This window comes from Stegodyphus dumicola, chromosome 6 (genome assembly GCF_044657685.1).
Source record: "Stegodyphus dumicola isolate Sdum_Otavi_A_Nest chromosome 6, ASM4465768v1".
Classification (NCBI taxonomy): Eukaryota; Metazoa; Arthropoda; class Arachnida; order Araneae; family Eresidae; genus Stegodyphus; species Stegodyphus dumicola.
In genome coordinates, this window is record NC_140773.1 from 27,864,481 (window position 1) to 27,881,354 (window position 16,874).

At 33.0% G+C, this 16,874-nt stretch overlaps 2 long non-coding RNA genes across 4 annotated transcripts in view; one reads left to right on the forward strand and one right to left on the reverse strand.

Moving 5' to 3' along the window:
• The window catches only part of LOC146996686 (uncharacterized), a 72,577-nt gene extending 57,505 nt beyond the window's left edge, over positions 1–15,072 (forward strand). Inside the window, exons 3-4 of one of the 3 annotated variants that reach the window (XR_015041578.1) lie at positions 2,629–2,760; positions 14,790–15,072. This is a non-coding gene — a long non-coding RNA (uncharacterized LOC146996686). Of the gene's footprint in view, positions 1–2,628; positions 2,761–6,978; positions 7,121–14,522; positions 14,703–14,789 lie in introns of those variants that run through there. The other 2 variants (XR_015041579.1, XR_015041580.1) reach the window with 2 other exon arrangements.
• Positions 1–16,874, reverse strand: part of LOC118188094 (uncharacterized) — a 72,422-nt gene that overhangs the window by 26,324 nt on the left and 29,224 nt on the right. The window lies entirely within an intron of this gene.

Below are 16,874 nucleotides of genomic sequence, written 5' to 3' on the forward strand. Positions count from 1 at the left end.
TGCCTGTATTCTCTGACGAGGGCGTGCCTCAAGGCTGTGTGCTTAGTGTAACTATGTTCAGCTTACAAATAAACTCTGTATTAAAAGAACTTCCACCCACCATCTTGGGATTTCTTTATGTTGATAATCTACAGATTAGCTGTCGAGGGGCAGATTTGAAATACGTAAAGAGGCAATTGCAGATTTCTCTGAATAAGATAAAAGAATGGTCAGACAAACAGAGATGTACATTTTCGAAACAGAAAATTTTGTGCGTGCACTTCCGTAGGAAGTGAGATCTCCATCCAGAGTCTGAGTTACATCTGAATGGTACAATTATTCCAGTTGCATTTGCAAGTAAAATTTTTAGGAATGGCGTTCGACAGAAAACAGGTTTTCCTTTCTCATGTTTTAAAACTGAGGAAAAAGTGTTTAAAAAATCTAAATATTTTAAAAGTCTTGGCGAACACCTTCTGGGGTACAGAGCGTTGCTCTGTGCTTCGCATTTACAGAGCGCTTATCCGCTGTAGACTGGACTATGGTCCAGTTGTTTACGTATTCGCTCGGTCATCAATATTATTAAAACTAGATCCTATTCACCATCAAGCTCTGCGGTTTTGTTATGGTGCTTTCAGTATATCTTTTGTCCAGAGCCTTTATGTTGACTCTACCGAACCATCGCTTTATCTGAAACGTGAGCAATTGTCCCTTTTGCAGTATTTTAATATTTTATCGCAACCTGAACATCCTAATAAGCTGTGCTTAACTGATAATGTGTGTAACCCTTTATTTGAAACACGTCCATCCTGTGAGCCTACCTTTACTTTAAGAATTCGCTCTATTATTGAGAAACTCTCCCGCTCTGATATGTGCCCTCAAGCAGCGCATAATTTAGAAATCACACCTTGGGAAAATGCACGGATCCAGCTTCTTAATGTTTTCAACCATTACGTGAAGGCAAGCATTGTCAAATGATCACGTCGGAATGGCATTTGTAATTGAAGATCACATGGAGGGCAGAAGCTTGCACCATGCTTTCTCTGTCTTAACATCTGAATTGTAATATACTATAGTATTTTTTACATCTCAATGTTCCGCCACAAAAAGTTCATATTTATACAGACTCCTATAGTGCGCTTAAATCATTAGAATCTTCTCCCAACACTCCAAATCCAGTAATAGTGGATGTTCTCAAGATTCATATAAACTTAACGAGACGTGGATATGAAATCCTGTAATGCTGTGTTCCCGGGAATAAATGGAAATGAGCTGGCAGATATCACAGCGAAATGTGCTGTTGAACTGTCCAATCGCCTTATCCCTTTTAGACACATCTGTTGTGTTGTCAAAGAGAAGATCCGAAAAAAATGGCAGCAACTTTGGGATGTTCAGCTTCAAAACAAGTTGAGAAATGTAAAGCCTAGAATTGAGCATTGCGATTTCACTAGAAATCGTAAGGAGGAAGTTCTTTTGACTCGCCTCAGAATTGGTCACACTAGAGTGAAACAAAACTACCTTTTGAAAGCTTAGAATGCGCCTGTTTGTACAAACTGTAATGTCTATCAGTCCATCATATTTTAATTGAATGTCCAAGTTTTAATAGTCCTCGTCAGAAATATTTTAATAGCTGTGACTTACCTCTTGACCGTTTAATCGGAAGAGAGGTCAATTGTAATTTATTTTATTATTTAAAAGAGACTGGCTTATTACTTAATCTACTCTCTTTTGAAAAACTGTATATTGTATGTTAATGTGCGCTTTTATGACTTCATCCTCTGGATTTGGTACATTTGTCCACCTTTTTTTATTTACTAAGAAATTGTTTTTATTTCCTCAAATTAGATCATCCCACCTCATGTTTGACGCATTATAATCATCTTTGGTTTTGCGCCAAAAATCTCACTCATTGTAAAATGTAGTGGTGGTGCTAAAGTTTTTTATACGTTTCTTGAGATGCTGCGCGTTAGTCAAAAGGTTAAGAACCGCTGATTGAAATAATTCTATTCGTAATCCCATTCTCATATCAGGTTAATTATCATAAAGCCATATCACTTTCTTTTGATCAGAAAACTGAGTTATACAACAGTAAGAATTTGCACATGCAGTGCTATGATATCTGCAGCGTATTATCAACAAGATGGCAATTAATTAAGCCCAATTAAGCACTCCAGTACGCAAACTGTGCCTAAAATGGTAGTTACAAAGATGCGCAAGAACATATCAGTGGCGAACCGTCGCCTTTTCTGATAATTCTCTGTTTTTTTTTACAATGTTTTGTTTACAATATCATGATTGCCATATCAGTGTGTGGAAGCAGCCATGCGAATGAGAGTTGGAACCTTACATTTGTTTACCATCATACCAACGCTGAATTTAAATTGACTACATGAGGTTCTTTTGGGTTCATGAGATTCTTCTATCCCGTTCTTCCCTAGTCAGCATATCTGATACTTTGGCCAGAGACAGAACATTATTCAGCTTTTCGTGCCCATGGTTATGCTATATCTTCGGAGTCTTAAGCTTTCCCAATTCTAAATAGGTAGTAGATCGTACCTTATCCATGTTATTCTGTATTGTTTCAATTCATATATATAATTATTCATATACATAATTATTCTGCTCTTGCACTGGACAGGTTTTTTTTTTCAGATCTCACCAACTGAAGACATTTCATCAATGGATGCAGAGAACCTGGCTCCACCAGCAAGTATGACAAATGAAGTCTGTCATAGAATTAAGCCTGTATGGGTATGGGCTATAAATATGTATCTACCATCCAAGGTCTGTTTAACTCAACAACTATTATTGCTGCCAAAGGCAGATCTTACTAAAATTTCCAACATCTAAGCATCAAAATTGCCTAAACGTTTAATCGTTTCTTTCTTCCCTTATAATATATTCGTAAAAAAATTGTTTCTGCTAACTGTTCCCGGTTGTAGTTTAACATGTTCGTAGAGACATTAGGTATTTTTGGAAGCGGGCAAGATGAAAATTGAGCAAACGCCTTCACCGGGAATCGAAGCACGGACCTCTGGAATACCGGCCCAGCGTGCAGAACCACTACACCACAAAGGCACGCTAGAATGGCGTGAAAAATACCTTATATACTCCTCCTTTTAAAGGGCGACTGTGGTTTTTAGGGGATCCAGTCGCCAAATCCTGGGAGTGGTGAATCATCATCCAACACCCTTTTAGTTTGGGCGCCACTGTAGAGACATTAGGTTAATTGGAAAAGCAGGAGAGATGAAAAATGAGCAATCGCCTTCGCCGGGAACGAACCACGGACCTCTGGAATATTGGCCCAGCGTGCAGAACCACTACACCACGAAGAGCACGCTAGGAAGGCGGGAGAAATACCTTATATGTTTAACAGGCAATTGAGCGTAAAATGAAGTTTTAAGAGTATAATAGAAATGATGTTTTGTTGTAGGATGTATGGTTATTACATATAGTTCCATTTATTTCAGCATAGTAATGTTCAAGAGGGCAAAATGCTGCTAGAGAAAATGAATTCACAGATAATTGTCCTAGAAAAAGAGCCTTGCTTCTAATACGCAGACGTCCTAATATCATATTCATTCAATTTTATTAAAATGAGTGAGGGTGAAACTACCAGCGTTCTTCAGCTTCCATCAGTCGGGTACTTGAATGAAACCTTATAATTGTTGCATAATAGAAAGTTATAAATCACAGAAGGAAAAATGTTAAGTATTTATGAAAAATTCTAACTGTACTAATATGTTTTTTCAAATGTAATAAAGAGTAATGCTCCATTAAATACAAACTATTAATTGTCGGATATTTTATATTTGTTACAAAAGTAGAGTAAGGCAGTTCAAGAATGATGATCAGTGATAGCAAGTCAGACTGAAGAAAATGTGTCTTAAAAGATAACTCTGAACTCACCAGTATTCTGATTCAACACATCTGAACACAGTTAAAGGTATTTAAACATACATTACTTTAAATTAAATGCTTCTATCACATATAATTTATCTAACCCAGAAAGATTACTACTTACAAAACGTATTTCTAAACTACTTACAAAACTTATTTTCATGAACATTCAATAAAATGCAATAGCAGTTTCATGTCAGTTCATAGAAAATTTCATTTTATCTTAAAAGGAAGAAATTCATTTTCCCCAACTGTCGTCTGCGTATATGTTTTTACACGGATGGACAAAAACGACAAAATAAGTTACTGAGACCCTATTCATCAAAGCAGTTATCATTCGGCATTCTCAATGACGGAGAAAATTTTGAGTTACTGCTAAGTATCTCGCTCAAAATCCTATCCTAGGATTTTCATTTCTTTAGATAATGTAATGTTATGATCAGTAATTCATAACATTTAAAACGATAAGGATACTTCGATACATGTAAAATTTACATACTTTCCGCGAGCAAACTAGTATTAATTTCAGTCTCTTTTCTGTTCTACTAAGCCCATTGTGAGATCTTCGACCCGTGGCTTAGAATCAGGGGTAGCGTAAATGATGGTTAAAGTTGCCACTGTCATATTGTGAGAAAAACTGCGCTTCATGAATGCTATTTCTCAGCACTACATTAATGGTGTTAACATATTACTTTCAAACTTCCTTTTTGTAAATAAATTTAAACTAACAGATATGTGCAGTGTGATGCATTTGGAAATGCGATGCAAAGTAGAATAAAAACTAACATTTCAAAATATAGTGCCTGATTTAATAAGCTATTTTCTTCTATATAGAAGATTTACTTTGCAGCTAACCATGCAGACGAACCTTTGACCCAGAAAGTGTGTACAAAATATTTGATGGAAGAATATGTAACCGTTTAAGCTCTTCCGGAAGTGATGAAAACGAAAAATAAATTCGTCATCTAAGTATCTTAGCAAATATTTAGTGAGAAGATGTTCATTTTCCTAAGCTGCATATAACTCAGCAACGACTCAACAACTTTTATGAAGAATGTCTTATATTTTGCAACAGACCTAAATAAAGCAAAATCCCTATTCGGTTTGGTTTGGTTTGGTTTACTTAATTATGGTAAAGCACACTAGGGATATCTGCCTAAGGGAGGTACGCCCTCGTAAAGGACTTTCTAAGGGAAACTGGCTCGTATACACGTTACACATGAGGAAAACCCCGAAAACGCCCATGCGGCCAGCCCGTTTGCGGGATTCGAACCTCGGACCGAACTACCAGTGTTCAGCGACTTTAACGCTCGACCGCTGGTGGGCAAATCCCTATTCGAGTGATAGAATTTGCAGAACATTTACATTAAAAAAAAAGACAAGAATCAAAATTTCCATTCCTAAAAAGAAAAATCAAATGTGAAGCCCCAGCTGATAAGATTCAATATTTCCTCTTCCTCTGAATAACTATCACTGTATCAACCTTCAATAGAGTTCTGTCTGGAAAATTAGTCAAAATATTTGAATTAAATCAAAGAAGCCATTCACAGTCTTTGGTTAAACAGTCACGTACGCAGTATGATGTATTAAGATATGCTTATTGTATTCTTATTCCCCTGGAGTTTTGTGTCACACTTGTCTCCCATTGCTTTTGTTCAGAGCATATCGAAAGACAGGGAAAGGGAAAATAAGAAATGACAAATGTGTTTTCCTATAAGAATAAAATGCTGATCATAATATCTTAAACATGAAAGATTTTAAGGGTTAGTAATTTTTACGTTAAAACTTGCAGAAGTTAAGTTTTCAATCGAAATTTAAAATACAGTTCGTTATTTCCAATTTTCATTCTCTTTGAGGTTCGTTTTAATATTATAAAATAACATTATGGGTATAGGAAACCCGAGGAAACCAAAACCGTTCCGCAAATTCGTGTAAGCGAAGTTCATTACAGTGAGCCTCGATTGTAGTCCATGACGAAAAAAGGAGAAGTAAGGGCTGTTTCGCGGTAGATCGTCAAATTTTAATTGGAATTTAATTTAATTATAAATATAATTGTAATTTAATTTAATTATAATTTTATTTGTTCTTGCTATGGATAATGCGGTGGAGTTTATGATACCTCAGAAATTATGGGGCTTGTTAGAAAGAAGAAAAATAAGGTTCATTATATTCTTCGACAGCAATGAGCAGAAAGAAGCTAAGGTGCTAACGTGGTCTCAGTGCGTGACAATTTTGCAAATTTCTAAAAATTCAAGTTGACGGAACGAATTAGTGCGAGCTTTTTCCGCAAGAGGTCTTTCACTTTTCTCTCGATTCACTGTAGCAACAACGCTTCATAAAAGCCTGGCCTAACTTCAACCAAACTGCATTCCGAAAAAGTCCTTGTCATATTTATGCCAAATTTTGCATTGAACCTGTTTATACGTTAAAATAAATAAATAGAATTATCAACTTCAAGTAAATTTGGTGAACATTTCACAGAATGCGAAAAATGAATTTTCGTGTAAGATATGTATAGAGCGGAATGCAAATCATTAATATTTACTCATTTTTTCTTCACGTCCACCAACAGCTGAGCGGTAAAATCGCTGAACACTGGTAGTTCGGTCCGAGGTTCGAATCCCGCGAACGGGCTGGCTGCATGGGCGTCTTCGTGGTTTTCCCCGTGTGTAACGTGTATACGAGCCAGTTTCCCTTAGAAAGTCCAATACGAAAGCATCCCTCCCCTTAGGCTAATAGCCCTAGTGTGCTTTGCCATAATTAATAAACCAAACCAACCATTTTTTTTTCGAATAACTTCACAAGTATTTTTTCTGCAATTAATGTCTTCTACAGTTGTACAGATGAGCTTATTTAAATTTCTGGCATACGTCACCGAAATAAGCAATTCATCTGCATAATAAATAGCCTGTGTAGTGAAATTCCTTTCCAAATAAAAAAAAAATTATTGCAGCCGAGATTACAATTCGAAATCTTACTTTTCGTTACCTCCTTACCTCCTCTCAACATCCTACTTAATTTTTATGATATTGCAAATTTTCCATGCTAAATTCTCTTATAAAGGAAGGTTGAAACACGAGATATCCATACCGATTACGTGCGTGCATCTAAGAAATGGAATTCTTGAGACGCAGTTTAGTTTTCCTCGTAGTACTGGCGATGGCTACTTTAACTATCATTCAGGCTGCCCCTCGACCATTCATCAGACCGAAATGAATTCGGGTACCCCTTATCTGGACTTCTGGTAGGTATTTAAATTTTATGCGCACATATTCAGCCATATTATTTTAAGCGCTTCAAATCGCTTTTCCTTACCTTATCAAAAGAAAAGCCTGAAACAGCGAAACAAGTGGGGTACTTAAAAGCAATTAAAAGCTTCTATATCAATAACAGAACTTGAAAGAACTATTCACAAATACAGATCCAGTTCGTTTGGCTCGAAATTATTTTGTTTCGGACATTGTATTTGTACATTGTTATTTGTATTATTACCGATAGCTTTCCTGCATCATTTGCACCGAGGTGTTTGAAGTGTAGTTCTGATCACCCAACCTACACTTGTGCTCTGACAAAAGAAGAAAAACCCACCTGTGTCAGGTGTAAAAAATCGCACATTGCGACTTATAAAGGCTGCGAATTTTTTTCAGAATTTCGTAATAATAGAAAAAAGATAAGACTTCTCTCTAGCCGCCCAATCAATTTTAAAAGAATGCTGAAAAGCCTAGAAAATCAACTCCTGACGTTACTGCTGCTTCAAAATCTAGATCTGCAGATCACGATGCCAAACTAATATTTTCGGAGTCTAATAAAGTCTGCATCGCAAGTCCCTAATTTATTAAGCAAATTTTCTCGATTCTTCGACTAAATTTTAGAATTTGTCAAGAAGATTATTAAAGATTTGAAAAACTACAACTTAGTCTGCAGTTTCCTGGTACAGAAAGAGGCGCAGCCCCCCATCCACCTAATCGATTTGATTTTATGACTTAGAATCAATGGTTAGAAACTAACTAACCAAAAGGACAAAACACGAGACAGAGACCATGCTCTATCATAAAAACACTAAACACATGTTAAATCAAAATTCCGACATTAACACGATTATTATTAATAAAATTCATTAATTCCCTAGCAAATTCAAATTCAATGTTTTTTCCAGTAAATGTATTAGTATGTCCAAACTTTTTTCTTATATCATAAGTTAAATCACATTCATTCACAAAATGTTTAACTGAACCCGTAACTCCACAATTATAACATAACTCATTTTCTTGTAGACCGAATCTCTTTAGGTACTCCGGGAAGCGTCCATGCCCTGTGATAATTTGATTAAGATCCAGGCAGCATGAAATACATTTATTATATGTAGGGATCAAATTATAACTGTAATCCTTTTTTTCTATCAGACTCATTCCAATCCTTTTTCCACATATCAATATAAAATTGTTTTATTTTATTTACAAGAATTCTTATGGATGGTTGAACAATGGAACATTCCCCGGATTCGCCCAAAACTGCCTCCTTGGCCAACACATCGGCCCTTTCGTTACCAAAAATTCCAACATGGGACTTAACCCATTTAAATTTCACAACATGAATTTTGGTGATTTCTTCATAGAGACATTTAATATCAACAATTAATGAGTTTTTTACATTCGTAATTTCTTAAGGCCTGGAGATCAGACAGACAATCACTATAAATTGATATTTTATAATTTATAAATAAGTTATCCCTTATCCATCTCAAAGCATAAAAAATAGCTGTCAATTCTGCCTGGAACACTGAATTAAAATTTTCCAATTTAATTTTATCATTGTAAATTTCAGTGCCATAGTAATATACAACATAAGAAAACCTATCTTACTATCGATTCCAGAACCATCTAAAAATGTCAATTTCACCAAATTCAACAAAATGAAATTCATAATCAATAATAACTCTTTCAGCAGGGTGTATACAATAAGGATCTAAGTTATAAAAAGCAGTACAACAAGCAAAAAATTCCTCATAATGAATAAAATCAATCTTATTAGTAGATAATAAAAATTTATCGTAATAATACCTATAAAATATAGAAAGAGGCGGTGTGCCGGCCAAGATGCAGAGAATTTCGGATGGAGTAGTTTTGAAACACCTAGTCAGTGACAGGGGCCACGGCCCGCTGAATTGTTAATAACTTATTCTTTGGAGTTCCGCCGCCCTAGATCCCCAACTACCTATTCCATACATTATTATAGGTATGATAACAGCATTACAAATCATTCTGAGTATATTTCTTTTAGTAATCAATATTTGTTTTGGAAAATTTCTTTTATAAAATAATAAAATTGCATCAGATTTCTTCTGAATTTCTTTAAAATGAAGTTCGAAATTCAATTTATCATCTATAATTACACCTAAATATTTCATGTGATCTACTCTTTTCAACAGGGTACCATAAAATCTTAGTCTGGGTGGTCTAGTATTTTTGCCGGCCTTAGGGAAAAACATATATGAAGCCTTTCGCAAATTAAAAATCAACTTCTTATCCTCGGCCCAGTTCTTTAGAATATCATTCACCAGTTGAAAACGCTGTTCTAATTTTTCTAAAGATACATCATATATTACATATAAAATATCGTCTGCATAGCAGATCACATTTACGTATTCAGGAAGAGAAACATTTAATAACTTAAAAATAACGGCACTCCAGAGCAGCGGAGCACTAGGCGAGCCCTGAGGGCATCCTTTATACACATTTTTAAAAATTTTAAAATCAGCATCATACGAAAATACAACTTTTCTGTTATTAAAATAATTACACAAAATTGCAAAAATATTTTTAGCTATTTTAAAATTCTCAAGGGTGAAGAGCAATGAATTCCATATAACAGAATCAAAAGCCTTTGAAACGTCGAAAGAAACAATTATCACATCAAAATCTTTCTTCTTTTGAACTATAGTGTTTGTTAAATCATAAAGTGCATCATTTCTTGACCTTCCCGAAACAAAACCGAACTGTCTATTTGAAATAAAATTATTCTCCAAGAAAAAAAGATATAACCTATTGGTAAGCAATTTGTCCAGAACTTTTCCAAAGAATTTCAATAAACAAATAGGTCTATCTGCCTGGTCACCCTTTGGAATGAATATTACTCTTGAGATCTTCCACACTCCCGGAAAAATCGACAAACTAAAACATTTATTATAAAGTAGAACGAAAAATTTCTCAAAATTTTTAAATAAACATTTAACCATAACAGCATGTATACAGTCAATTCCAGGAGCACTTTTATTTCTCAATTTTCCCACAACATAACGAATCTCATCTATAGAAAATAAAACATCATCAGCACCACAGTTTGGAGATGTTAAAAGTTCATCTTCAACAATACCATCCTCAGGATTTCCACAATCAAATTTTTCCATAAAATAATATCTAATAACATCAGAAAATTCATCAGTACTCTGCTCATCTTTCCTTATAATCATTTGGGAAGGTCTAGATTTACGTAGTGCCAATCGAAAGTAGCAATCATAGTAGTCTTTATTATCCAAAAAAATGCTTCACCTTATATTCATATTTTGTCTTTTTAATCTTTTTTCGATAGAGAGCCATCTCCTTTTTATATGATATTTTCCTTTCTCTTCGAGTGTCTTCATCAATTTGTCTAACTTGATAATGTTTTCTTAAAGCCCTTAATCTTCGTTTACATCTCTGTAAATCAGCGTTCCACCAATATGTCATCTCTACTTTCCTTTTACGTAAAATTAGATGTTTCTTAGCATTCTTTACTATTAAGTTTTCAAATTCCTCAACAAATTCATCAAGGATAACAGGATCATAAATTCCATCCAATCTTTTTCTCATCCGATTTATATTTGGTCTTAGTTTTCTGCAAAATTTATTCAGTCTATAAATATTCTTTGTGAACACAATATTTTTATAATATATTGGCTGGACATCACAGATTTCAAAGGAGACATATACCGGTGTTCGCTTAAACTTTCCTCTTCATAAATCTTCAGTTCGGTATTAAATGTCGATAGTGAGGAAGAACCTAGGACTAAATCTGTCCTACCCTCCCCAACAGCAGATACAAAAGTTGGTAAAGAGTCCATTTGATTAAATAAAATCATATCATGCTGTATTATAAAATCCATAGTTAAAGATCCCCGATTACCAACTATTTTTGCCCCCCCCCAGCTAAAATTTTTGGAATTAAAATCACCAATAATAATAAAATACTTATACATTTCCAAAACTTGTTCCAACCTTGTTAAATGTAAATGTAAATTTTCTGCAGGGGAGAAATAAACGGACACAATTCCTAAAACAAACTGATCCATCCTTAAAGAAATGGCTATAATTTCATTCATTTTACAATCGACAATAAATTCACTTTCATCATTTGTGACAATAATGGCTGATCTGCCTTTCTCATCATATACCGCTCTCCACCCTTTATTTAAATATGGCATCTTATCATTTATAAAATAAGGCTCTTGCACTGCAATCAAATCAAAATTTTTATCTAAAATATTTTCAACTGCGGCCAACTGGCAAGCTGTCACCGCACAATGATTCAGATTAATATTTAATATTTTCATATCCAAGGGAATAATAAAAAATAAAACAATTACAAATATAAAATTACATGCCATAAAAACAGATAAAGCAGTTAAAATAATAACAAGCACAGAAAAAACAGCCCAATCGCAGTTATAATTAATTAAAATCCAAAACAATACTATTCCAATATACGCAAACGTTCAGAAATAAATTTAATCCCACGCTTATAAAGTTCACAATCCTTTGTCAAAACATAATGATTCACATCAAAACGAGTACCATATTTCAAATTCGAATCCTTACAGTTAGCACATATTTCCTTTTCTTTAATACAATTTCTAACTACATGAGATTCTGAACACTTGATACAAGTAACATAATTTTTACAGTGTTTAGTGGTGTGTCCAAATTTGAAGCAACGTAAACATCTCTTTGGCCTAAGATAAAGTTTTGCTACATAGGCCTTCCATCCAACACGAACTCTGTTATCCTCTAAAACTGAGGATCACTAGGGATCTACACGAAAAACTCTATGAGTAACTTCACTTGATTCTTTACATTTTATCCTAAATAATGGACGCGCACAGTCGCCGGAACAACCACACTCACTCCTCATTTTATCATCTTCTACATAGTTGCACACATTATACACAATAAGTTTTGGCTGTATAAATCTTTTTTTCTGTGTATACAACTTATCTTTTAAATTTTCTTTAGAATCAATAACATTTTGAACCATATCAACTTGTTTACTCTCTTTAAATCTCATAACTAAATCACCGTTTCTTTTAACAAAAGAACTCATAATCTGTGCATCTATATCATCAGGTTTTACATTCACAATTAATTCATCATAGACATCAATTCCAGGCATCGCTGGTCTAACAAATAATTCATTTTCTTTCCAATTCTTATTATCCATAAATCTATTCTTTTTATTCTCTTGTTTATGTCGATTTTCCCGAAGAGTACTTTTAATCTCATCAATGCCTTGCTTAATGTCCAATAAAACATCCGTTTTCGAATGTATAAAATTATCTTCAATACTTCTTAAATTCTGTGCAACAAGTAATTCAACAACTTTGTCGATTCCCCCTGCCAATCCTTCAGTAATCTCACGTGAGACCCTTCTAACTTTTAATTTCTCAACAAATTCATAGAGGGCCCTAACAGCAGAAAGGACACTTCCCAATTTCTCATCGTCATTTAATTTTTCATTATCACAATCCATCTTTTCTTTCGTTATATCAGAACCATCTAATATTTCACTATCAACACCTGTAAATTCTTTCTCAACGTCATCTTTCAGTCGACTCATTATAACAAAATAAATAAATATCAAGATTACAATACTGCGACAGGGCTGTATATAAAATATTCAGAGTTAAAACATATTTACAAATCTAAAATACAAAGTAAATATATTTAAAAACAATAAAAATTACAAAAATGGTCTCTATCACACAAAATTCAAGTCTGCAATCTTTTAAAATTCCCAAAACAGCAGAAAAAACATTAAATTTTAAAATATAAATGTTCTGTGCAAAATAAATAAATCGACCAACGGGCCAAAAACCACACTCAATAATGCACCAAAAGATCGATGAGTTATTCCCGGTAATATTCATAAACTCAGATCAAGTTTTTATCAACTGGCTTAAAGTCTTAAGTAGGAAGTGCAAAATACGAAGCCTTCAAAGGTAAACAAATAACGGCCACATTAAGCCTAACGTCACTCAAAAAGTTTAAGTGCAAATATTAAATTAAATATTCAATCAATCACTATGCTTTTAACCATCGACTTAAAGTAAATAATAAAGAGTCTAAAGCATAAATCAGAAATCATTTGCGCAGTAAATCCATGAAATAATAAGCAAAAATCTATTCATCGTATGCTAATGATCCGGCTAGCACTCGCAGAAATTCAGAGTCCATGAATCTTCAAAAATACGACTTCTAATTCGAAATAAAGTTATAAAACACAGATCGGAACACAAAACAAGTCAGAAAAATGCACTTTCACTCACTTAATTCAAATATTTACCAAGATATCATCCTAGGCCAGTTATGTTTTTGACTCTTTTCTTTATATTCATGACTTTCATTTTTATATTATGTATTTCTTATACTTGCATGTTAATTTTACTTGAATTGAGCCGGAACACAGCTGATTAATTACACTAGCTACTCTGGGCATAATAAAGTCATGTCATGTCATGTTATAAAATGAATGAAATATAACGCTGTTAAGTGAACCTCGCGCCAGAGTGTCGCTATGGTAAACAAATGTAGTGTATTTTAAAGAGTGCATTTATTCTATTGTGGTTTATGCGCTGTCGATGAAATAGATTTTATTCAATCCAATAAGTTTAAATGAAATGCAAGAAAGAATGCGTATAATTTAATATTGCGTACAAGGAAGTCGTGGTGTACACATCAGTTTTTTTCTCTTGTGTTCTTGGGTATTACTTTTCATATTGCAATTGTTTCAAAAATCTATTATGTATTTTAAAATTCAATAACATATTATGTATTTTAAAAATATGTTTATTATTGATTTATTATAATTGAATTTTTTATATTAAATTTTAAATAATTGGATTTTAAAATACATAAAAAAATTTGTGCATTTTTAATGTATTTAATATATTTAAATTTTGTTATGTTTAACAACGTACTTAAATTTTTTGTGTGGTTTCTTCCTTGTTGTATGATATAGCTTCATAAAGATAATGATTAATTATCAATTTTTTTATAAATTGCTTTCTAATCAATGAGATTTTGATTATTTCGATCGGTTTTATCTCTGCATATTCTACTATTAATACTCTGATCATCATTGACTCCTTTAAAATTTCACTGACCCCTACAGGGTCAACCAACACCGTTGGGAACCCCTGCTTTAGCTAAATCTACTAAAACATGGGTCATTTACAGCCTTACATTTACTGTGTATAAATTATATAAGCAAAATTTGTGCCCGCTGCTGTTTTTTTTTTTCCCTCCTTTTTTTCGCTCAGACGCAGCTGTTTCCTGTGTTGCTAAAGTGAAGCAGAGTATCCTCATAAAAATGTTTTTTTCTTTTCTGTTAAACTTCCTGTGTGTCCGTTTTCGTTACATTTTTATCTTTTCATAACAGACTATTATGCATTTTTACTACTAAAAACAGCGTGTTTCAAAAGAGAAATGCGCAGTATGCCGTTTCCGTACATTTCAGATTTTTTCGTAATATGCTTAAAGTGAACTTTTGAAAACTGTCAAGTTAAAGAAACCAAAGTACATTTTGATAAATTCCTCTTCAAACAAGTAATTTTTCTGTATCAAATATTATTTATATTATTTTTTCAATTTTTAATTTTTTAGGTTATGAAACATGGAACGATGTCCGAATATGTTCTTCTGCTTACCCAAAATACTTTCTGAGGAGAATAAAATAATAATGCTAACTTCAAAATTGTTATTTAATGCCACTGATAAACAAAATTTTGAGATTTTCTTGATTTTTCTGACTGTATCTGAAATGTTATATTAAAATGTTCACAGATATTCATTAAAGAATTTTGTGTCATTTCATTCCTTCTCTATTCTAACTCATAATTATTTACTGTGATCAGCCTCAGTTATCTATAACCCTTCGAGTGTTTAAAATTTTAAATCCCATAAAAATATTTTAATAAACGGCTTTATTTTTTAAGTAAATGATTTCATATTTATATAAAAATTTTAATGTTAGGAAGAACAGCTAGAAAAGCTTTTTTTTTTTTTTTTTTTTTTTTTTTTTTTTTTTTTTCTGTTTCTTACCTCAGTATTATTTCTCGAAATTATTTTATTAATTTTAATAATTTTAAATTTTACAAATTTATGTCGGCGATATATCACTATTATTTTCGTCTCGTTGTGGCTGATTTTTATTCTTTGTATATGATCTAATTGAATGCCAGATTAAAATCGGTTACAAATCCGCCATTCGCAAAGCTTTTATGGCCTGTACAACAAATATTGTTAGTAATGCATTTTTCAAACGCAATGTAATTCCTTTGTAGATTAATTTCAGTTAGTCTGTTATTTGGCCGTAAATTAAAGAGCCAATTTTTCTGCTTTTAGTGGTATAAATTAATAATGGTTGAACTCAAATTAAGTAATATAAAATCAAGATTATTACGTAAAAAATCACCCGATTCTATTGTGTGTTTCAGCGCGTTTACAAGTAACGAGTGAAAAGAACGTACCAATCCTTTCGTACCAAAACCCCAAATAAAAATTAAACAAACTTAGCACAGATATTAAATAAAAATACTCGTTGTGTAGCATAAATTTAGAATATTAATAAATTAATTTTTAATGAGTTGTAATTTAAATAACTAAGTGAATTTGCTACCTTGCTACACAACAAAGGTACGATGAGTGCTCAGTTGCACTACAAATATCAAATGATCGGCTATGAGCTGATAACATTCATGTTAAGGAATGTAGAAATTGCTGAACTATTGCATAACTAAGCTGTATTTTGGCATAGAAAAGCTACTAAATACTAGATTTGTTCGTCAGGCTCAAGAATTTATTCAGTTTTGTAATTCAAACCCTTCAGAGAAGTTATTCGAGAATTAGCAGAAAATGAAAAGCTTAGCTGAAATTCAGACTGGCAGCAAATACGCTTTTGGAAATTCGAGGGGTTTTGCCTGAAATAACATACTAAAAATTTGAAGAGGACGCAGTTGTCAAGATAGAAAGAGACGTATATTACGGAAAGAAAGTAAAATATTCGAAATTGCTTTACGCTCACGTCAGTTAAATTAGAAATGGATGTTCGAAGCGATAGCCTACCAGAAGACCGTGTAAAATGCTCTCAAATACGGTGTGAATAGAGCATTGTTTGTATAGATCCAATATCCCATATTACGTGTTCATAAATGGAATTCTATAGCGATTCTTTAGCTTTCTTTTTTCTATCAGAGGGTTGTGAGAAACTTTTATGAATGCAAACTGAAAAGAGTGCTCGCATTATCTGTGTAAAATTAATATTAAATTTATATTTCAATTTGTATGGCTGTAAAGATTAAGATGGCTCAAAATAAGCAACTGATTATTTTGCATTCAATATTTTCAAACTAAATTTGATTTAGTTGAAGAATCAGTAAAACCCTTACAGATTCCATGATCATCAAGCATTAAAAAAGAAGGAGGGAACTGAAGTGTGAGAGATATAAGAAAGCTAAAGTTTTAAGACAAAATTGATCATGATTATTTGAAATGTGATTTTATACAGGAAACTGAAATTGATCTACGACAGTTTTGTGACATATGTTCTGTGAGTCTATCCAATGATGCCATGAAATCATCAAAAATTATCTGTCATTTGCTGGCTAAACATTCAGGTTTAGCTAATAAGCCTGTCAAAGACTCCTCGATAATTTACAAAATGAAACAATGGCAAAAAAACTGACAAAT